Raw genomic sequence first — 25151 nt, 5'->3', positions numbered from 1 at the left:
GCTATGTTTGGTTCTGAGCACCACATTTTAGGTAAGATATTAATGAACTTTAGGGCATCAAGAGAAATCAACCAGGATTGTTGAAGTTCATAAGTCCATACCATGTAAGTATTGATGGAAGGAAATGAGGATGTTTAGCCTAGAAAGACTTAGGAGTGATATGATATTTGTCTTAAAAGTATTTGAAGGTTCAAAATTTAAAAAAAAATGTAAATACTTTTTACATGTAATTGGAAAAAAGTAAGATATTAAAAATGAAGCAAAAAAAGCATTTGAAGGATTGTCATGTATAAAGCTGTTTAAACTTGTTCTACTTTCCCTAAAGCACAGAACTAGGAATAGTGGGTAGCAGTTGTGGAGAGGCAAATTTAGGTTTGGAGTAAGGAAATGCTTCCTTAAAGAAGAGCTATTGAAAAGTGTAATGAACTGCTTCCAGAAGTAGAGGTTGGTAAATGTTTACAATCTAAAATGAAGACACATTTTAAAGTTTAATATGCATTATTAACATTTTTTTCTATCACTTTCCCCAAGTCTAGAAATCAACAAAACAATAAATAAAGCCTGTGATTTGTAGCATTTTTCAAGGCAAACATTTTCACTGAAAAAGTAATAGTCAAGAGACACTTTGAGCTAGCTCCATCCAAGAAAATTTCTTATTTGTATATGGGTTGGAATACATGGCTTTTGAAGTTCTTTCCAAGTCTGATTATCTCAATTCATTTTGTTTTGGGGATTTGCCAGCTTTATATTTCTAATAGCCTGCAAAATCTTTTTGTCACTCAGAGTTCAAATTTGTAATTTTAAGCAAGCTCCTTTGAACCACTCATTTGGTAAGAGGTTTGTGATACAATAAATAACTGTTTTTCCCTTGTGAAGAGACTTCATTAGAAGTCACGTTGTATGGCCTCATATACTTCCTAGCTGTTTGACCCTGGACAAGTCACTTACCCCCAATAGTCTAGCCTTTATAACTCTTCTGCCATAATACTTGTATGGATTCCAAGGCAAAAGGTAAGGATTTAGGAAAGAAGTCATTTAATTCTATTTGCTAAAATGCAAAAAAATTAGAAAAAAGTTATATAGACTTTCTTTTATTTTTTAATACTTAAAAGGAGCCAGATTTCATTGCTGACTTCCTCAGCTGGAATATGTGACCTGTGGAGAATGTCATTCTTGCCAAATGTATTTTATTTTTTGAAATTCAAATTAAGTTTATATTTATATGAGTATCTGCCATTTGTAGAGAATAATCCTAACTAAATCTTATTTTCCTGAGTTCAAATACGGCCTCATATTTGCTAGTTATGTGAACATGGGCAAGTCACTTAATGCTGTTTGCCTCACTTTACGCATTTGTAAAATGAACTGAAAAAGGAAATGGCAAACCACACTAGTATCTTTGCCAAAAAAAAAACCCCAAAGGGGGTCATAAAGAGTTGGACACAACTGAAAAATGACTGAACAACAACAACAACAACCCTAGATTCTGGGATAGATGAAAAGATTCTGAGAGAGATGGTCCTACTTTCATGGAACTCATAGTTAAAAAAGAGGGTTAAGACACCAAAACAGACAACTATTGCATGGTTAATGCCAATGAGAAGTTCAAAGTGCTTTGATGAATTATAAAGAGGAGATAACATTAATGACTAGAGAATAAGGTAGGGAATAAGGAAGTTTCTTGAAAGAGCTAATATATATTTTAGGGTCTTCTATGTGGTCCAGAAGAGAATATTATAGACATAGAGAAATGTTTAAGCAAATGCATGGAGGTAGGAAAATATGGGGAGCAGCAAGTATTTCAGACAACTGGGCTATATGGTGGGTTATATTAGGGAGTACTGTGAAATAAAATTGGAAAAATAGTTTTAATTCAGAACATGGAGAGCCTTGAATGAAAAGCAAAAGAATCTGCACTTTAAGCAGGAGGTACTAGGGAGCTCCTGAAGGAACAGTGGAATCAGGATGCCCTCTTTTTCCATGAGGAAGGTTAATTTGGCAGAGATGTGAAGGATGAATTAGAAGTAGGAGAGGGAGAATGGACATGACAAGTCCCATTAGAAGGACTATTACTATATAAAGATAAAAAGCAACAACTCTTTTTTACTGTATTTATTTTAAAATGAAACAACAACAACAACAAAAGCTCCAAGATGTCATTAGAACCTTTCTTCCTTTCTTTCACTTTGATCTATTATTTATTTATATTTTTCTTTTTAAAAAACCCTTACCTTCCATATTAGAATCGGTAAGGACTAGGCAATAGGGATCAAATGAATTGCTCAGGGTCACATAGCTAGGAAGTATCTGAGGTCAGATTTGAACCCAGCACTTCTCATCTCAAGGCTTGGCTCTCAGTCCACTGAGCCCCCCTTACTTTGACCTATTACTATCGAAGTTCTTTCTGAACAAATGCACACCGAATTGGATTTTTTTCCTCTCCTGGACCATTCCAGCACCATGGAAATCTCCCTTCCCTTCCGTCCTCATCTCCATATTTTCTGTCTTCCCCTACAGTAGGGACATTGGCCCCAACAGCTGTGGGAGCAGCTTGGCTTCCAGCGGCTCTGATGCTTCTTCCAAGAGCCCCCAGAGGAGTCTTTTGTCCAACAGCTGCCAAGACGGTGCTAAGGGCCAGTACCCCACATGGGTCCTAGATGAACTCACTTTATCGAGGTTTTTAAAATGTCAGCTTTCTCCAGAGTCACATCAAACCTGTCAAAAAGGACAATCTGGCGGTATTTGTTCTCATCTAAGTTCAAGCTGTTATTCATAGGAGTGTCTGAATTAAAAAACAAAAACAAAAACAAAAAAAAAGCTGACTCCCTTTACTGTTCTGCCCATTAACGTGATTGCCCTTCTCCGAGGATCAGGACCCGGGGCATGGGTGACCCCATAGCAGCAGCTCACCAAAGCACCAGAGATCTCCCCTCACCCTTGACCACAGACTAAAAGAAGTTTACAGCCAGTACCCAAGTTCAGAGCATTGCCAACTTTTCCTTTCCAGCTCTTGCCACCCCCTGAACTTACAAAGAAATTGTTTCTGAAATACCTTTTGGAGGCATTAAAAGCTGATTGACAATTTTTAACTCTGAAGTCACACAGTCTGTTGGCATTACTGATAGATGCAGAATAAAGTCAAGCATTGCTTTGGGAATTCAGGGTTAAGATCTGGGTTCTCCTTTTGCCTCAGACCCTGGGTCATCCCCTGATCTCCTCAGTGTCCCTGGTGACTCCCCAGGGCTTACTTTAGATTTCTACAGACTGGATGAGAGCAGTTATGCTAGTACTGTAGTTAAAAATTGCCATAATATAATGATTTGGGACATTTAAAAAAATTTAATTAGATATTTAGAATATTTTTCCATGGTTACAAGACTCATGTTCTTTCCCTCCCCTCTCCCCATCCCCTTCCTGTAGCTGATATGCAATTCCACTGGGTTTTACATGTGTCATTGATCCAGACCTATTTCCATATTATTAATATTTGCACTAGGGTGATCATTTAGAGTCTACATCCACAATCATATCCCCATCCAATCATGTGATCAAGCAGTTGTTTTTCTTCTGTGTTTCTGCTCCCACAGTTCTTCCTCTTGTAAAAAATAGACTCGAATACAGGATTACAATCCCCATGAGCCTTTGCTCCACTTCCCCAGAATGCCTTGTAATCTCATCTGGGCCGAGATTGAGAAGGTATTTAAGCTGATTCAAAGGCTTTTGAAGCTCTTGCTCTTTTGGACTTCCGTTTTGAAGCAGGCACATCTCTTGTGTGATGTGAGGTTATTTTGTCTAGGCCTCTGGCCTAGGCACATGTTTCTTACTTGTATATTCTTTAATCTTTAACCTTTAATAAACCTCTAAAAAATATAATACTTCTTGCAGAGAGAAACTAATTTCTACCTGCCTCAGTCTCCCCATATTCCTAAATTTTAATCTTTACACTCTGGATGTGTATAGTGTTCTTTCTCATGAGTCCCTCCAAATAGTTCTGGGTCATTGCATTGCTGCTAGTGCTAGTAGAGAAGTCCATTACATTCAATTGTACCACAGTGTATCAGTCTCTGTATATAATGATTTCCTGGTTCTGCTCCTCTCACTCTGCATCACTTCCTGGAGGTTGTTCCAGTTCCCATGGAATTCCTCCACTTTATTATTCCTTTGAGCACAATAGTATTCCATCACCAATAGATACCACAATTTGTTCAGCCATTCCCCAATTGAAGGGCATTCCCTCATTTTCCAATTTATTGCCACAACAAAGAGCGTAGCTATGAATATTCTTGTACAAGTCTTTTCCCTTATGATCTTTTTGGAGTACAAACTCAGCAGTGCTATAGCTGGATCAAAGGGCAGACAGTCTTTTAGCACCCTTTGGGCATAGTTCCAAATTGCCTTGATCTGGGATGATTCTGAAAGACTTGACAAAAAATGCTATCTACCTTTAGAGAAAGAACCATTGGAGTCAGATGCAGATCAAAGGATCACACTAGTTTATTTATGGTTTTATTTTAGGATTTTGGTTTTGTATGGGTATTCTCTTACAACAGTGATCAATATGAAAGTATGTTTTGCATGATGATACATGTATAACCCAGATCAAATTGTTTTCCATCTCCAAAAGGGGGGAGGGAAGAGAAGGAGGGAGACAATTTGTATCTTATAATTTCAGAAAATGTATGTTGAAAGTTGTCATTACATGTCATTTGGAAAATAGAGCTATGAATAAAAAAACAAAAATTGACATTATGATTGGTTCTCTGAGAATAATTTTTCTGAATAAATGTTCAGCTTTCAATTGTAAGACACAACAAGAACCCAAGAGCCAGACTGACATTGATTTATTATTTTTTTTTTGAGAAATTGTATTTGATTAATTAATTTAGAATATTTTTCTATGGTCACAAGATTCATGTTCTTTCCCTCCACTTCCCCCTACTCCTTCCCTTAGCCAACACACAATTCCACTGGGTTTTACATGGCTTACCTTATTTTTGGAAGTTCGTCTTATATTTTATTAGGTGTTTCTAAACACATTCAATCAGACCTTATTGCTTAGTAAAGGAATCAACAGTTGTCAACTAGCATTTTATTTTATTATTTTTTTTATTTTTTTAAACCCTTACCTTCTGTCTTAGAATCAATACTGTGTATTGGCTCCAAGGCAGAAGAGCAGTAAGTTCTAGGCAATGGGGGTTAAGTGACTTGCCCAGGGTCACACAGCTGGGAAGTATCACATTTGAACCCAGGACCTCCTATCTCTAGGCCTAACTCTCAATCCACTGAGCCACCCAGTTGCCCCCTCAACTAGCATTTAAAAGTGCCTACTGTGAGTCTGAAAGAAAGCAATAACAGTTCCCTTACTCCTGGAGTTCACAGTTTAATGGGAAGGGGGGGACACACAGGGAAAGGAGAGACAACATGCACGCGACTATATACAAGAAAGATATTATTGGTCAGGTGTTTTTCAGCCTTGTCCAACTCTTCATGGCCCCATTTGGGGTTTTCTTGGCAAAGATACTGCAGTAGTTTGCTATTTCCTTCTCCAACTCATTTTATAGATGAGGAAACTGATGCAAATAGGGTTAAGTGACTTGCCCAGGGTCACACAGCTAGTAAGTATCTGAGACCATATTTGAACTCAGAAAGATGAGTCTTCCTGACTTCAGGCCCATCACTCAACACTGTTGCCCCATTACACTAGAAATAATTGCAGAGAAAGGAACTAGTATTATGGAGAGATGGAGAAAGACTGGCAGAAGCCAGTACATTTGCTGAGACTTAAAGAAAGACAAGGAAGTGGGGGTGGGGTGGGGTGGGGAGGCAAAATAAATAACTGAGCTTAATTGATTGACTCTTTAAAAATATTTGATTAGTAAATATTTTAGGAATCCTAGTTCATTCTGAAAATAATGAATCCTAAAGGTTTCACCCAACGCGAGTGCCTTTCCCTGCCCATCACTATTTTAGCTCTATCTAAAAGGCAGCAGGCAGGATTTGATGGGTCTAAGCCTGCTGTGATTGTTTCATCTGATTTTTCAAATTGGATTTTTTCTGAAGACAACTCTTCTTGGAGGCTTAAAGCCTTTCTCACCCTCTTCACATGTGCAGTAAACAATCCTATTTATCAGCGTTAAGAATAAAAAGCACACGCCTTCGAAGGGGAGTCTGTGCAGGTCCCAGTGGTCTGAAGCCTAGCCATTGAGACTTTTCTAGGTAGAGACAAGAGGCAATTGCTCGAGAGAAAGATCACAAATGAATGTAAGGAACAGGGTTGAAATAGACAAGCACAGGAAGTTATTCATTTAGGGTACAATCCAAACTTCCTTTTTCCTTTCTGTTCGTGTCAGTTTCGTTTCCTTCTTTCTTTCTGGTATTTCCACGGGGCCATTATTTCAGGTTGGACAAGGGTGTGATGAGTCTATAGAGGAGATATGACTGGAGGGAGCTCCCCATCACTGCACTGACAATCAGCTTTCCTTTCTTAACAATAGTCTGAGTGAGCTGGGCCGTTCCAAAGGTCAATGCTAGATTATAAAATAACAGGTCTAAACCAATCTCCCTTTGACTGCCCACATGTGATTGACTCTGGCCCAGGGGAACTGACATCGACATTCATCTTAGACTGTCGGGTCTGTAGTGGCCAACAAGGGAACCTGCCTGCTGGACGTCTAGTAGGACTCTGGGCTCTACAGGAGCAAACTTTTTTTTTCTTTTTAATTGCATGTGAAAAATGCCCCATTACTACTAGATTGTATTAAAGCAATTGGGATTGATGGAGTAGTTTTAAATTAAAGCCCAAGTAATGGTGATTAACGCCAGCATTACTTCCTTAGTGTCGACTCGGAATAAATGACTTGGAAGTGAATTAATGACCCTTTTCTCTCTAGATTCTCATTGGTGTGACATGACCCGATGGTGCTGTTAAGGACATTTTTCACATCTGCTGACGTTAAGAAATCAATCAATTAATCAATAAATGTTTACTCAGTGTCTGCTATGTGGAGGGTACTGTGCTAGGCACTTAAGAGGATATTGGATGGTTATATTTGATTTTGTTTATATATATATTCAATACACAATTTATATATGCAGGCACATATTATATGTATATATATGCATGCATACACACGGATATTATATATGTGCATGTGCACATATAAATATGCATTGAATATGTCTATATATTTGTATATATGCATACATATGTGTAGATGTATATAAACATATTGACATTTAATGGGAGTAATCATGAGAGACTTTCTATTCCCCTGAACTGGGAAACTTCCTTTAGAGATGGGCATGCAGTCTGCTTGTTTTCTGTGGGCCATGAGTTTGAGCCATTTATTAAAGTATATGTGTGACTCAGCAATTCCTTATTGGTCCTTTGGTCCCCATGCCTGGAGAATTATGTTGATGTTTGGTGATTGACCTGAGAAGAATTTCTGTCCCTTAATAGGCTAAAACTTGTAGAAAAAAAGGGGTAGCTGGGTGGCTCAGTGGATTGAGAGCCAGGCCTAGAGACAGGAGGTCCTGGGTTCAAATCTGGCCTCAGACACTTCCCAGCTGTGTGATTCTGTGCAAGTCACTTAACCCCCATTGCCCAGCCCTTAATACTCTTCTGCCTTGGAACCAATACACAGCATTGATTCTAAGATGGAAGGTGAGGGTTTTAAAAAAAACCAAAACAACTTGTAAAAAAACTCTGTTCCTTCTCTCATTTGAGCTACTTTTCTTCTAGGATGGAAACAAAGTCAGCTCTCTTTGTACTTTCACCAAGGTGCAAAGGTGATTTCTCTTTCCTCTCCTCCCAATAGCAATGGTGGTAGCTACAATTCTAATGCATGGAATGTGCTTGCTTTGCTAATTTTTTAAATTAGATTTTAAAATCTTGTCTTCCTCTTTTGCTTTGTGTTTCTATCCCTAATCTCAACTAGTAATCTTGAGAAAAGATCCTGAGCAGCCTTGGTGTCAATCTCACGAATTTGAGAACTTGGGAATTCATGAGTTGGTGCCATAAGAGCTGATTGCTACAACTACATAGTTTATAAAAAGGAAAAGACAATTACTGATAGGATCATAGTGAGCCTCAAGTGACTAAAAAATCAGTGCTGATTGGCCAGAAGATCTGGATTATTGAGTTATTCAGACAATATGAATCTAAGGGCAAAGACATTTTTTTTTAGCTGTCTTGAAGAGTTATCTTTGCCCCCTTGGAGAATATGAAAAATTAATAGGTACGATGGACTTTTGTTTCATATTTTGAGTAGCCTTTTGTATTTTAAGCATTGGTTTTAGAACTAGAGGAAGCACTTAAGCATTTATGTTGGGAACAAGTAAATAGTTGCTTTACCAGATATATATTTTGTTTATTAAATACTTTTTCCAGCAGACACCTTGTGTGTGTGTGTGTGTGTGTGTATCTTTTAAAAAATATATTTATTTATTTAATTAATTTAGAATATTTTTCCATGGTTACACGATTCATGTTCTTTCCCTCCCTTCCTCCCACCCCCCTCCCATAGCCAATGAGCAATTCCACTGGGTTTTATGTGTGTCATTGATCAAGACCTATTTCCATATTATTACTATTTGCAATAGAGTGACTGTTTAGAGTCTACATCCCCAATCGTATCCCCATTGATCCATGTGATCAAGCAATTGTTTTTCTTCTATACAGTTATCTCTCGATAGATAGATAGATGATAAAGACAAAACCCAAGATTTTATTGGTGTAGAATTCTCCTGGTTAAGAACTCTCTATACCAACGCTAACCTGGAGCCTTTCAGAGTAGTGTAGAGCATTGAGAAACTAAGGGTCTTGCCCAGAGTAATATATCCAGTGGAATAAATACTGAGTCAAATACATGCTATTGATTCCTAGTTTCCTTCAAATTCATGGGAATGGGCTTGATAACCACTTCCTGTGAGCTGATTGTTACATTTTCAGCACAAGCATTTATAATCAATCAATCAATAAATATTATATGCCTGCTATGTGTCAGCTAAGTGATGGAGATACAAAAGTAGGCAAAGGACAATCTAAATTCGCAAAGAAAATTTCTAAAGTCCATACAGTCATTGTTTATTCATAGTGTCAATCTAAAGTATAACAGACCCATTTTGTGGGTTATCCATCCAAATACACATCATAACTTGGAAATTAACTATTGTGAGTTAACTGAAATGAATTAGTATTGGAAACATGGTCAGCATAGGTTTTATTTATTTTATTTTTTAATCTTATTTTTAATTGTCTTTATATTAATTTATTTTTAAATTTGTTTGATGGTTGCTTTAAATTTCCAGATATATTACTCCATCTTTCTTCTTGTCTCCCCAATTGAAGACATTATCCAATGACAAAAAAAAAGTCTATATAAATGATATCTTTCATGTTTGTAGTTACCAATTCTTTCTCTGGAGGTGGATATTCACATGTTATTCTTCAAATATTAATTTTGTATTTGTATATAATGCTCTTGGTTCTTCTTGGTTCATTCTTCATTATTTCATGTAGGTTTTTTTCATGTTTTAAAAAATGTAACTTGTTCATCATTTCTTACGGCACAGTAGTATTCCATCACAATCACATACCACGACTTGTTCAGCCATTCCTCCCGTTCCCCAGGACATCCCCTCGATTTCCAGCTCTTTGCTACCACAAAGAGAACTTTGATAAATATTTTGGAACATACAAGTTCTTTTCCGTTTTCTCTGATCTCCTTGGGAAACAGACCCAACAGTGCTATTGCTAACCCTAAGGATATACACAGTTTTATAACTCTCTGGGCATAGTTCCAAATTGCTCTCCAGAATTGTTTGATCAACTTGAAGTTCTACCAACAGTGTTTTAGCGTCCTTGTTTTCCCACATTGGTATAGGTTTTCGATGTAGTGTGAAGAGAGAGGACTGGATTAATTGGGATCAACCTGGGACTATAGGTTAGTGAATAGATATAAGAACATAGCTGAGGTTCTGAGATAAGGTGTTCTATAGTAACAGTATGTTCTTTTTTTTTTAAGCCTTTTTTTTCCATCTTAGAAGCAATATTGTATTTTGGTTTAAGTGTCTTGCCCAGGGTAGTACAGCTAGTAATTGTCTAAGGCCTTATTTGAACCCAGGATCTCCAGTCTTGAGGCCTGGCTTTCAATCCACTGAGCCACTTAGCTAATCATGGGAAGGTATTTTCTGGTGCTTAAGGTCAGAATAAGACCAGGAGTCAGAATGAGGTAGATTATACAAACATAGACTTTTATAATTAGAAGAAACTTTTGGGTTTGTCTAGTCCAAACTCCTCATATTTTCCAAATGGAGAAACTGAGGTCTATAAAATTAAAAGACATACTCAAGGTCACAGAGCTAGTAATAGAACCCATACCTCTCAAACTTCAAGGCAAATAGGTTAGGAGGCATGTAATCAGCCCAGATCTATGGAAACACAAACAGCAGAGTGTCAACACCAAAGTCAAAGGTAGAGGCTGGGAGATCTCCAAGAAATGAGGCAGCAGACAAAGCAACAGGAATGAATGGGAGGCACTAGTAACAATAATTGAATTTGATGACTAAGGCAATTTCCTGGATTTGGGTTAAGGGCTTTCATGTGGTTCCTGTGGGGAACAATTTCAACCCAGATTGGACAGGTATTTGGGAACACCTGAGCGAGGCAAGCAGCAGTGTCCAGCCAGCAAACCCTGACACTGTGTCCACCCAGCCCTAGGGTATTTGTGCATTCAGATAAATATAGTCAGAAGACTTGGCATGTGGGAAGTAGCTGGCAGACTCTGCTATGGCTTGCCCTTTGAAATACAGGATATATTGGTTAAGGGGAAAAGCTTACTTAACTCTTCCAGGAAAGAACAGGAAAAAAAACAAAACCAAAACAACCAAGAGGGAGAGAACAAGTCATAGCAACAAGAGCAGAAGCTGACGTCTTGAGGTTCCTTCCAGTTCAGTGATTCTGCAGTTCTAATCCTGGTTTTATTATTGATTCGCTATGGTCATTTCTAGGTTTGTCACCTAGCAACAGCAGCATGGATCTGTTCTTCCTACCCCTGAGGGTGAACTGTTATTAGGCAAGGGACCCTCTTCATGCTAGAGCATACCAGGACACTCTCCAGTCTGGACTCAGTTCGTTTCAGTGATATGAGGCAAAGAATCCTGAGATCTCCCAACATTTCTTGTTCAGCAGAGTGTGAAGGAGAGACTCGGGAAAATAAATCAGTGACTGAGTTTTCTCTGCGTCATATACAATGTTTAACCTGTTTTCAGAGATGAATTATAACCTGTTTATACAATGTTTTATAGTGATTAAATTACCTTCATATATATATATATATATATATATATTTTTAATTTAATTCAATCCTGTCTAGGTTCTGTGAGGTAGAAAAGCAGGCAATATCATCATTTTATAGATAAGAAAAAATGAAGCTTAAAAAAGTTAAGGAACTTTTCTAAAGCCATCATAGCAAAGAGTAGTCAAGTCAAGCTCTTCCTGTTACAACATGAAATACTACATAATTTTTGAGATGAAAGGCACTTCAGAGGTAGGACCTGAAGTCCAACTGGTATATGAAAAAGCATCCCCTGTGTATAACGCACTGGGTAAGTGACTCTATTCTTTCCATAAAGACTTTAGATATTAGAAGAATCTACTAACTCCTAAGGCAACCCTCTTGAATTGCTCTAATTGTTAGGAAGATTTTCCTTGTATTATATACATATATAATATCATATATGCACACACATATTAATCTCCCTTGCAATCAACAACCACTTCTCTTAGTGCTTTCTGTCTCTTTGGATCACTCAGAAAAACTTAACTCCTCTTCCACATGACAACTCTTAAAATCCTTTAAGACAGTTAATCATCCACCCTACTCTAAATCTTCTTTTCTAGGCTAAACATCCCCAGGGCTTTCAAGTGATTCTCAAAGGACACGACCTCAGGGTCCTTCATGATCTTAGATGTCTTCCTCTGGACACTCTACAATTTATCAATGTCCTTTTTCCTTTTTCTTTTTTAATCCTTACCATCTGTCTTAGAATCTATAGTATGTATTGATTCTAAAGCAGAAGAGTGGTAAGGGGTAAGCAATTGGGGTCAAATTACTTTTCTAGTTTCTCATAGCTAGTGTGTGAGGTTAGATTTGACAATGTTTCTTCTTGAGTCCAGACTCAGTGCTTTTATTCACTGCTGTCACATTCTTTTCTTTAAGAATAAAATGAAAGACTGTCAAATACTTTGTTAAAATCTAAGTAATCCTTATAGCTAACACACTCCACATTTGCTAGTCTAGTAATCCCTTAAAAGAAGTTCATTTAGCATGATTTCTTCTTGTTGAACCCATATTGACTTTTTTGGGGTCATATTCCTTTTTTAGATATTCCCTATCTCTTTATACTATATTCTAGAATTTTGTGAAGCAGCTAGCAGGCTCATGGAGCCAGGCTTGGAGATGGGAGGTCCTGGGTTGAAATATGACCTCAGACACTTTCTAGATGGGTGACCTTGGGCAAGTTACTTACCCTCCATTGCCTAACCCTTCCTGCTCTTCTGCCTTGGAACCAATACAGAGTACTGATTCTGAGATAGAAGGTAAGGATTAAAAATAAAAAAGTTCAGTGACAGAGTCTCAACAACTATATCTGCCATTTATTTCAGGGCCCTAAAATACAGATTTCTTTTCAGCAGACATTGAAGTCATTAACATAGCTAAGTGTTCTCTTAGTATCTCCTTATCTTAGATATAAATTTGTGTCCTTTGCTAAGGTCAGTCCAATGATATTGTCTTTGGTAGAGAGAGGAAGCAAAGCAAAACTCGAACATTTCTGTTTTTCTTTGCTATTTATCATTTTCCCATCCACCCAGAACTGTAATTGAAGCTCTTCTTTAATTCTTCTACTTACTCTAATATAGATAACTTTTTTTTATTGTCATTAGCATAAAGAAAAGGTGCTTTCTCATGACATTTTACCATGAGGAAACCACAAAATTGTCATAAAAAGGAAACATGTTCTCCAAAAATCAGGGGGAATTTTTTTTAGTGACCAAGAGATAGTATGCTATTTTTGAAACTCTACTAGTACAGTATTTACACAGAATGCAAGTTGTTTTCCATAACACTGTGATGGTGAACCTATGGCACACATGTCAGCACTGACACACGTAGCCATTTTCAATGACATGTGGCCTCATGTGGGCTCAGCATGCCTTGGGGCCTGGGAGTTGCCTGGGGAGCTGTGTGCCTGCAGCTGTGGCTGTGGCCATGCTCCTGCCTGGCCTGGGGGGGAATTGCTCCACAGGCTGGCCGTAGGGGTGGGGGGGAGAGCCAGGTGGCTGGGGCTCTTAGGGCTTCTGAGGGGGTAGGGAGGAGGATCATGAGCACTGGGGCAGAGGCACCCCCTTCCCCAGGGGTGGGGCCGGATGAGGCCAGGCAGGCAGAAGACTGGGCAGGGCTCTGGCCCACATGTAATAGAGGAGCTCCTGGAACCAATTACCAGATACTTTTAGCACCCTGAAAAATATAGCAATGGCTTTACTCACAATTTTTCCTTCTACGTACTTTTGTGAGACCTTATTCTCAGTGTTAAATAATATCAAACCAACAAAAGAAACTGATTGACAGATGAAGTTAGTAGCACTTGCTTGGGCTTGAAGTGTACAAAATACCAGCTTTCAATTGAAGATTTTGCCAATGAAATTCAGCAACAAAAAAGTCATTAATATAGTCACTTATCTTAGTTCATGGCACCCCACACAAGATAAATAATATCAAGATCAATAAAAGAAATTGACTGACAGATGAACAAAGAAGCCACTAAGCACATAAGTTAAATAATTAGTTTTTGGTTTATTAAATACAATTATATATTACAATTATACATTTTTGTTATTTAAACTATAAATATCACTAAATAATGCTTTTTTTCTTGAAGTGACACACCACCAGTGTTATACTTGTTTTTTTGGTGAATTTTGACACACCAAGCTCAAAAGGTTGCCCATCACTGCCATAACAGAAAGAAAAATATGAAGAACTATATTTTTTCCAGGTTATCAGGAAAAATTAAATATTCATTGTGAGTATCTAAGAAGTGCATAAAACAGGATACAAAGGGGGAAAGAATTTAAAGAGTTTGGAGGAAATCTCATCTGTTGTTAGATGATTGGAGAATAAATAAATTTGTCTCAGAGAAGGAAAGGAAGGAGCATTATCATGCCATGAGGATTTGGTACTATGTAATTATTCTGAACTTTTCTTATGGAGAGTGGAACTGGACCTCCAGATGAGAAAGTATCCTCTTGTGCTATAAAGAATGATAGTTTTGATACAGACACCATCAGGAAAGAGGCCATGCAGTAATGTTCAAAGGAAGAATAACACATCACAGTGACTGGCTACTCCTTATAATCCATTCTCAAGACAAGTATCCAGATTGAAATGGAGAGCCTCCTGAGACTTCACAGATCTGATCACTGCTACCTTTCTCTGGTGATTCACATGGAGAAAAATGATCTCATGAAAAGGAAATTAGCAGGAATTTCCAGGGATTATGTAGTTTGGAGCAAGAAATTCAGAATTTTAGGGACACAGTTGGTGTTTTCATTGTTGAAAGATAGATTTGGAAAGTGAACAACTGGTTAAGAATGTATCTGAGGATGTAATTTGTATTTCTGAATCATAATATTCTCTTGCCAGGAATTTCTGGTCAGAGATAGAGTACACATAATAAAGATACACACACACACACACACACACACACACATACACACACACACACACAAACAGACAGATATCCTTTTCACATTGCAGAGATTTCAGAACAAAGCACTCTTGTGATTTGCATAAAATTTTTTGGCCCTTCCTTCATATCAAAGAAGTCTGATTTTTTTCTTTTTTTTGTGGGGTGTTTATAGTACCTTATTTAAAATTAAGGTTAAATGTTTGGTCATAGTCTACATGTAGGTCAATGTAAAGATAACTCTACCTTTCTAGCCTTTTTGTGTCATCTGAAAACTTTTGTGTTCTTTTAGAAAACTTAAACTTTTAATTATTTTAACATAAAAAAGAAATTATGGATATTTATGTCATAAAAAGATAAAATATGTTGATATTATACAATACTATACATATATTTTATGAGTTTCTAAACTTTTTCTGTGTCATCTTCTAGCCTTCACTTGTAGTCTGCAGCTTCCTCAAAACTCTCCCTCCCAAATTCCCATTTAATTTCTTATGCCAACCCATGATATATCAAAATCACAATAGGCAAAGTTGTGATGTAGAAGGGATATTTGTATGTATATATACATGTTTATACATAGACATAGACATATAAGTATACACATACACATGTGCATATGACATATACACAACATATTACTATATATAAACAAATATATGCTTGGAATCTTGTGAAAATGATCAAGTGAGCTTTTTAACTGAAAATAGAGAAGAGAGAAATTTGCACATTTAGTTCTATAAGTTCAAGTACCACAAACAATAACAAATATCATATACTTTGATTCTTTATTGGAACTCTGCTCTTTCTTATGGGGTTCCTCCTCCAGAAGAGCAGATTATAAGCTATCAACACCTCATTCAGTATTACTCTTTTCTGGTCTTTCCATAAATCCTTCACAGAGAAGGATATACTAGAAGTCTTTGTCTTGGTCTTTTTTAAAACATTTTTTTATTTTTATTTTTAAAAATTTTATTTAGTCAATTTTAAACATTATTCCTTGTTTACAAAAATCATATTCTATTCCTCCCTCCCCTCACACCTCCCTTTCAGTTGCTGATGCACAATTTCGTTACGTGTGTCCTTGATCAGAACCTATTTCCATACTGTTGATGTTTGCACTAGGATGTTAATTCAGAGTCTACATCCCCAATCATAACCCCTCAATCCATGTAATCAAGCAATTGATTTTCTTTGGTGTTTCTACTCCCACAGTTTTCCCTCTGAATGTGGATAGTGTTCTTTCTCATAGATCCCTCCAAGTTGTTCAGGATCACTGCATTGCCACTAATGGAGAAGTCCATTACATTCGATTGTACCACAGTATATTGGTCTCTGTGTACAATGTTCTGCTCCTCTCACTCTGCATCAATTCCTGGAGGTTGTTCCAGGCCCCATGGAATTCCTCTACTTTATTATTCCTTTGAGCACAATAGTATTCCATCGCCAACATATACCACAGTTTGTTCAGCCATTCCGCAATTGAAAGGCATCCCCTCATTTTCCAATTTTTGGCCACCACAAAGAGCGCAGCTATGAATATTCTTGTACATGTTTTTTTCTTTATGGTCTCTTTGGGGTACAAACCCAGCAGTGCTATGACTGGGTCAAAGGGCAGACAGTCTTTTATCACCCTTTGGGCATAGTTCCAAATTGCCCTAACAGGATGGTGGGATCAATTCACAATTACACCAGCAATGAATTAATGTTCCAACTTTGCCACATCCCCTCCAGCATTCATTGCTGTCATGTTAGCCAATCTGCTAGGTGTGAGGTGATACCTCAGAGTTGTTTTGATTTGCATCTCTTTGATTATAAGAAATTTAGAACACTTTTTCATGTGCTTATTAATACTTTTGATTTCTTTTATCTAAAAATTGCCTATTCATGTCCCTTGCCCATTTATCAGTTGGAGAATGGCTTGATTTTTTTGTACAATTGCTTTAGCTCTTTATAAATTTGAGTAATTAAACCTTTGTCAGAGGTTTTTGTTATGAAGATTGCTTCCCAATTTGTTGCTTCCCTTCTAATTTTGGTTACATTGTTTTTGTTTGTACAAAAACTTTTTAATTTGATGTAATCAAAATTATTTATTTTACATTTTGTGACTCTTTCTAAGTCTTGCTTGTTTTTAAAATCTTTACTTTCCCAAAGGTCTGACATGTATACTATTCTGTGTTCACATAATTTACTTATAGTTTCCTTCTTTATGTTCAAGTCATTCACCCATTCTGAGTTTATCTTGCTGTAGCGTGCGAGGTGTTGATCCAAGCCTAATCTCTCCCACACTGTCTTCCAATTTTCCCAGCAGTTTTTATCAAACAGTGGATTTTTGTCCCAAAAGCTGGAATCTTTGTGCTTGTCATAGACTGTTTTGCTGAGTCACTTACCCCAAGTCTATTCCACTTATCCTCCTTTCTGTCTCTTAGCCAGTACTAAATTGTTTTGATGACCACTGCTTTATAGTATAGTTTGAGATCTGGTATTGCAAGGCCACCTTCCTTTGTATTTTTTTCATTATTTCCCTGGATATCCTTGATCTTTTGTTCCGTCTTGTTCTTTTGATTTTATGTAGGAGAACCAATAGAGCACATCAATTATCTTTCTGATAGCCACCATTTTTGTTAAATATGTAGGCCACTATTTTTTATTTGTGCAATTTATTTTTATGACATGCTCAATTTTTCATTAGAAATTGCTAGAGTGGCACCATGCTTATACCCATTGCATATTGCTTAGCATGCATAGTGTTCAGCACCTAATAGGTTTATTATAAATTATTCATTTGACTATTGTTTTTTGGATGACACAAAACCTTGATTTTTCAGAAATTTCAGTGTAATGTGATTTGCAGCAAATTGTATTACCAGAAGAAAATTGGTATTAAAAAGAAGTCTGCAACAAAAGAAAATTATTGGCAAAGAAAATCAATAATTCAAAGGAAACAATGTCTAAACAGAGAACCAATAACAAAACCCAAGTCCTTAGATTTCCATATAAAATTTCACAGATAGAGATTTTAACATAATAGCAAGCATTTATTAAGTGTTTACTAAATGCTTGACATTCTGCTAAGTATTGAGGGTATAAAGTAAGAGAAAAACAATCTCTGTCCTCAAGGAACTCACATTCTAATGGGATACGAGGAGGCAAATTTTACTTCATAGTTATTATTGACATTTGGTGGATTGGAACCCAGGACTATGATTATGATTATAAGAGAGTACATTTTAGTTTAAAAGAATAGAATAGGTAAAGAGAATAATGGAATAGTACCCTATGTGTGTCTATATGTACAACATATATGCATATATAATATATATGTTGTTATTCTAAACTTGACAAATGCAAGTCTTTTTGTATGAAAAAGAAAAGAGAATTGAACATAAAATCACAAATGGGTATTATATAAAATTTGCATAAAAGACCTAGTTTTAAGAATGTCTTTCTTTTCTATATCTCCCTCTGAACCTTTTTCTATATTCTCTTCTATATATTTAAAAAAAATGCTACAATGTTATTTTCCTTCTCTTCTTCCTTTTTTTCTAATATTACTATTACTAATCCCTCTCTCCTTCTCAGAGACCCTCCCTCCATTTTATTAAGCACATACTATGTGAGAAGTTCTGTGAAAAAGCTTTATAAATATTTTCTCATTGTTCTATGTTCCTGTGAAATAGGTGCTATTATTATTTTTATTTTTAGATAATATTTTATTTTTTCTCCAATTACATGGAAAAACAAGTTTAAACATTTTAAAAAATTTTGAGTTCCAAATTTTCTCCTTCCCTCTCTTCCTTCTTTTTTTTGAACATTATTTTATTTGGTCATTTCCAAACATTATTCATTGGAAACAAAGATCATTTTCTTTTCCTTCCCCCCCTTCCACCACCTCTCCCATAGCTGACACACGATTCCACTGGGTATCACATGTGTCCTTGAGTCGAACCCATTTCCATGTTGTTGGTATTTGCATTAGAGCGTTCATTTAGAGTCTCTCCTCAGTCATATCCCCTCAACCCCTGTAGTCAAGCAGTTGCTTTTCCTCAGTGTTTTTACTCCCACAGTGTATCCTCTGCTTGTGGATAGTGTTTTTTAGATCCCTGCAGATTGTTCAGGGACATAGTATTCCATCACCAACATATACCACAATTTGTTCAGACATTCCCCAATTGAAGGGCATCCCCTCATTTTCCAATTTTTGGCCACCACAAAGAGCGCAGCTATGAATATTCTTGTACAAGTCTTTTTCCTTATTATCTCTTTGGGGTACAAACCCAGCAGTGCTATGGCTGGGTCAAAGGGCAGACAGTCTTTTATCACCCTTTGGGAATAGTTCCAAATTGCCCTCCACAATGGTTGGATCAATTCACAACTCTACCAGCAATGAATTAATGTCCCTACTTTTCCACATCCCCTCCAGCATTCATTACTTTCCTTTGCTGTAGTGTTAGCCAATCTGCTAGGTGTGAGGTGATACCTCAGAGTTGTTTTGATTTGCATCTCTCTGAGTATAAGAGATGTAGAGCACTTTTTCATGTGCTTATTAATAGTTTTGATTTCTTTTATCTAAAAATTGCCTATTCATGTCCCTTGCCCATTTATCAATTGGAGAATGGCTTGATTTTTTGTACAATTGATTTAGCTCTTTGTAAATTTGAGTAATTAAACCTTTGTCAGAGGTTTTTATGAAGATTGTTTCCCAATATGTTGCTTCACTTCTGATTTTAGTTACATTGGTTTTGTTTGTACAAAGACTTTTTAATTTGATGTATTCCAAATTATTTATTTTGCATTTTGTGACTCTTTCTAAGTCTTACTTAGTTTTAAGGCCTCTCCCTTCCCAAAGGTTTGACATGTATACTATTCTGTGTTCGCCTAATTTTCTTATAGTTTCCTTCTTTATGTTCAAGTCATTCACCCATTCTGAATTTATCTTGGTGTAGGGTGTGAGGTGTTGATCCAAACCTAATCTCTCCCACACTGTCTTCCAATTTTCCCAGCAGTTTTTATCAAATAGTGGATTTTTGTCCCCAAAGCTGGGGTCTTTGGGTTTGTCATAGACTGTCTTGATGAGGTCATTTACGCCAAGTCTACTCCACTGATCCTCCTTTGTGTCTCTTAGCCAGTACTAAATTGTTTTGATGACCACTGCTTTATAGTATAGTTTGAGATCTGGGACTGCAAGGCCCCCTTCCTTTGCATTTTTTTCATGATTTCCTTGGATATCTTTGATCTTTTGTTCTTCCAAATGAACTTAGTTATGGTTTTTTCCAATTCAGGAAAGAATTTTTTTGGTAGTTCAATGGTATGGCATTAAATAAGTAAATTAATTTGGGTAGGATTGTCATTTTTATTTTGTTAGCTTATCCCACCCATGAGCAATCAATGTTTTTCCAATTGTTTAGATCTAGTTTTAACTGTGTGGAGAGTGTTTTGTAGTCCCTCTCTTCCTTCTGCCCCTCCCTTCTTTGTGATAAAGAAAAAAGTGAAATATAATATGTTTTGTACTGTATTTGACCTCTATCAATTCTTTCCCTGAAGCAGATGGCGTTTTTCATCATAAATCCTTTGGGATTGTCTTGAATCATTGTATTACTGAGAACTCTTAAGTGAATCACAGCTGTTCATCCTGCAGTACTGTTGTTACTGTGTCCAAGGTTCTTTTGGTTCTGCTCATTTCATTTTGTATCAGTTCATATAAGTCTTTCCAGATAGGTGCTATTATTTTTCAAATTTGAGTAAAATGAGGCAAACAGAGGCTTAATGACTAGTCCAGGATCACATAGCTAGTATATGTCTAAGGTCAGATTGGGATCTTCTTGACTCCAAGATGAATACTCTATTTATTGTGTCACCCAGTTGCTTTTGATGGAATGACAGGCAATGTTGTGGTGTTATACGATAGAAAACCTGGTAAGAAGGAAAAATCAGATGGAAAATTCAGGAAACACATCACAAAACTGTATTTGGTGCTGATAAGTAAAAAGGGAACTATTTACTCAAGTAGAAACAATGGGATTCCCCAGGGAAGTGAATGCTTCATTTTAGAACAATTGATAAAGAAAAGGAAAATGACCTAGAGATGCTGTTAATTTTGGGGAAATATCTCTCTACAAAACAATAACTTTTTAGATTGAGAAAAAAATAAGGAATACAAGGTTGTGTAAATGGGACAGAGTATCCAACTGGATTTTATTCAACAACAAGTGTATTCTATTCTTTTTGAAGGAGGCCTCCAAAATCTTTTAGATCTTCTGCCCTACCAAGATATTCTAATAAAAGTAATTATAAAGAATTGTAGAAAACGTATTCCCACTGGAAAACAACTTAATCTTCATCAATTCCTGAAACCTCAGATTTATAATGTTACAACCTCAAAATTAACATATTCTCCCCCAAATCATCTGACATTCCATTCCTATTACATAATGACCCCCCAAAAGGAAAGTGACTGTATAGTCTCACCTGATAGGCTGACTGAACATACCTTTTTCCTGTAATGTCACCTAAAGAGAGGGTAAGAATTTAAACATGTGTGCCTCTTCCTTTGTTCTGAGTGTTAGAGGATCTTGGGTCCTCTGCTTTCAGGAATACCCAAAAAGTGGGCATAGTCTGATCAACATTTTAAATTCTTATTGGCTAAAAGTTTATTTTCTTGTCTTGACCAAACCCACAGGGTTATTATTAAGATGTAGGATTATAGCAGGAAAACAATTTAGAGAATATCTATTCAAATCCCACCATTTTATAAGTAAGGATTCTAATGAAGTAAATGGACTTTTCCCATGGTCACATAGATAATGAATGGCAAACTAAGAATTCAAATTTATGTCTCCTAAGTCTAAATTCAGTACTCTTTCTATTCTATGAAACTCATTTTGGGAGAATGGGATTCAAAGGATTTAGAGAAGGGAAAGATATAATCATCTGTACTAAAGTTCTAAAGAGGAAAGGAAACAGTAGGTTTCCATAAAGAAATTCTAATAATACAAATACAATTTAATCTAAGAAAAAATAGTAGGAGCTATCTGAGGATACTAAAGTGGATATAGGGAATACATCAGCCAACTCAGACATTTGAGGATCACAGACACAAGGGAAGAATAATGGAGGTTGAATATAAAAAAAGACATGGAAAAACTTCAGTTATACTAAAGGAGAGGCATGCTGGTATGCTGGTAAATGCTTAACATACATACCAAAAAACATACATACAAAAATCTTTTAAGTTTAATCTACATCATTAATGTTTTCTTCATCAAGTTTTTTAAACCTAAGCAATCAATAAAACAACAAATCAAGTCCTGATTTGTAGCATTTGTCCATTTCCAAAGAAGTACTCACACTGAAAATTTATTTATTTTTATATTTCTTTTATTTTTCTCAATTGCAAATGTAAAACATTCTTAACATAAAATTTTTTTTGAGTGTCAATTTCTCTTCCTTTCTCCTTCTCACTTTAAGAAGGCAAGGAATTTGATATAGATTATAGATTTAGAGTCATGCAAAATACATTTCCATATTAGCAATGTTGAAAAAAACAAAAAATTAGGGGCAGCTAGGCGGCATAGTGAAAAGGGTGCTGGGTCTAAAGTCAGAAAGACTTATCTTTTAAAGTTCAAATCTGGTCTCAGACACTTACTAGTTATGTCACCCTGGACAAATCACTTAACTCAGTTTGCTTCAGTTTCCTCATTTGTAAAATGAGCTGGAGAAGGAAATGGAAAACCATTCTAATATCTTTGCCAAATAAACTTCAAATTGGGTTATGTAGAGTCTGACATGATTGAAAAACTATTAGACAACATCAGAAGAAAACACAAACCAAGCAAACAAACAAACTGAAAAAATTGCAAAAAAGTATGTTTGATCTGCATTCAGGCTTCATCAATTCTTTGTCTGGTGGAAGATATTTTAAAAAATCATAAGTCCTTTGGAATTGCATGAGATCACTGTATTGCTTTGAAAATCTAGGTCATTCACAGTTGAAAACTATACAGTATTGCTATTACTATGTACAGTGTTCTTAAGGTTCTGCTTATTTCATTTTGCATCAGTCCATGTAAGTCTTCTCAGGTTTTTAAAAAATTATCCTGCTCGTCATTTCTTATAGCACAATAATATGTTATCACAATTATATACCACAACTTGATCAACCATTCCCTAACTGATAGGCATCCTCTCAATTTCCAATTCTTTGTCACCATGACGAGTTGCTATAAATATTTTCATACATATAGGTCCTTTTTTTTTTTCTTTGATCTCTTTGGCAAATCTATCTAGTAGTGTTAATTTTGGTTCAGAAGGTATGCACAATTTTATAGCACCTTGGGCCATATTCTCAAATTGCTCTTCAGAATGACTGAATCAGTTCACAACTCTACCTTGGCTATCTGGTATAAATTCTACCTGATTAAACATTATGATTTAAAATATGTAATATATATTTAAATATATATTATTTTTAATTTGTTCTTTTTCTATTTTTTAAATTGCACACCTAATTCATTGATTTGTTCTTTCTCCATTTTATTGTTGTAATCATGTAGAGATACTGAATTTCTTCTAAGTACTGGTTTGACTGCATCTCATAAATTTAGGTTTGTTGTATCATTGTTGTCATTTTTAAAATTGAAATTATTGATTTGTTTCTATGATTTGTTCTTTGACCTACTTATTCTTTAGGATTAGATTAGTTTCCAATTAATTTTCAGTTCATATTTCCATGGCTGAATGTGCTTCTCATTGCATTATGGCCTGTAAAGGATGTGTTTAATATTTCTTCTCTTTTGCATTTGGTTGTGGTTTTTATGTCCTAATATATGATATGTTCAATTTTTGTGTAGGAGTCATGTAGAGAAAGAAGGTAAGTGAATTTTGGTTGTAATCCTCCTTTGTCTTCTGGAATATTATATTATAATCCCTCTTATCCTCTAAAGTGGAAACTGCTAAATCTTGTGTGATCCTATCTGTGGCTCCATGATATTCAAATTCTTTCCTTCAGACTGCTTGCAATGTTTTCTCCTTTACCTTGGATCTCTGGAATTTGGTTATAAAACTCCTGGGAGTTTTCATTTTGGGATCTCTTTCAGGAGGTGATGAGTGGATTCTTTTAATTCCTACTTTCTCCCCTAGATATAAAATTTCAGAGTAATTTTCCTTGATAATTTATTTTTTTATGAATTAAAAAAATTTAGAATATTTTTCCATGGTTACATGATTCATGATTTTTGCTTCCTTCTTCCCTCCTCCCTCCTAGAGCTGACAAGCAATTCTACTGGGTTATACATGTATACATGTTCAAAACCTATTTCCATGTTACTCATATTTGCAGTAGAGTGATCTTTTAACATCATATCCCCATTGAACTATGTGATTGATCATGTTTTTGTTTTTTTCTTCTTGTGTTTCTGTTTCCAGCTGCCTCGAAGACCTGCTGCTGGTCTAGTTTTGAACACCATGCCAGTATGACAGACCTTTCCTGCTGATGTCTCAAGTTGTCTTAGACTGGAAAATGATTTCATCCTAACTTTTTGCTGATTCTGCAGCTCCAGAATTTGAGGCATTATTTCATATTGTTTGGAGGGGAATTTGGGAGAATTCTAATGAGTTTCTTGCTCTAATGAACCATCTTTGTTCTGACCTCCTCAGACTGAAAACTTAATAATAGGTATTAATATGAAATGGATGCAGAACAAGCAAAGGTCAGAATTAGTTTATTGAGGATAATTGGTGAGTATGATACAGACACACAGACAGATGCAGATTAAGGAGAATGAGGAAAATCCAAAAATGTTTATCCAATGCCAAAGATGGACAGGACAATGATAATAAATGATACAGACAAGGTAGAACAAAACAACTTTTATTTTATTTCTGTTTTGTTTATAGGGTCTCATGGAGGAAGATTTCTAGTCTATGAATATAGATCAAAAAAGTTTAAACACGGATCATGTATGCTTTTTAATTTATTTTCATTTTTCTTTTATCATTTATTCATTCTTTTTTCATTTATTGTTGATCCTTTTAACCTGATTGATTACAAGACCAACAAGAGCATTTTAGTCCTAGCGATTATTCCATATGTTAGAACATACATTTTGTACTTTAGACAACATTTAACACCAGCCTATGGGTACTTTACTCTTTTTTGTAAAGTTCAAAATAAAGATTCTTTTCAAGTAAGTGACTTTGGTTTCCTTCAAAAATGATACTTTTTCTTGTGGGAAAAATAAAATTGTGCAACTGCATAAATATGAAATTCTTCCACCATGAAAATGGTTAAAGCATTCTGTGAATCTTAAAAACTACTCAGACTGTACCTTAGAAGATTTGGTTCAGCTATTCCCTTATTGTAACAATGGAGATACTTGGAATCAGGAATGTATTGGAAACTTTTA

General features: G+C 35.9%; 1 long non-coding RNA gene across 1 annotated transcript in view; it reads left to right on the top strand.

Moving 5' to 3' along the window:
- LOC103095050 (uncharacterized) overlaps window positions 1–24940 on the top strand; it is a 42110-nt gene extending 17170 nt beyond the window's left edge. The window contains exon 2 of the long non-coding RNA XR_465136.3: window positions 24172–24940. This is a non-coding gene — a long non-coding RNA (uncharacterized LOC103095050). The remainder of the gene's footprint in view (window positions 1–24171) is intronic.
- The last annotated feature ends 211 nt before the right edge of the window (window positions 24941–25151 follow it).

Source organism: Monodelphis domestica, chromosome 3 (assembly GCF_027887165.1).
Source record: "Monodelphis domestica isolate mMonDom1 chromosome 3, mMonDom1.pri, whole genome shotgun sequence".
NCBI lineage: Eukaryota > Metazoa > Chordata > Mammalia > Didelphimorphia > Didelphidae > Monodelphis > Monodelphis domestica.
The sequence above is the reverse complement of the archived record's forward strand: the minus strand, read 5'-3'. Positions and strand labels throughout refer to the sequence as shown.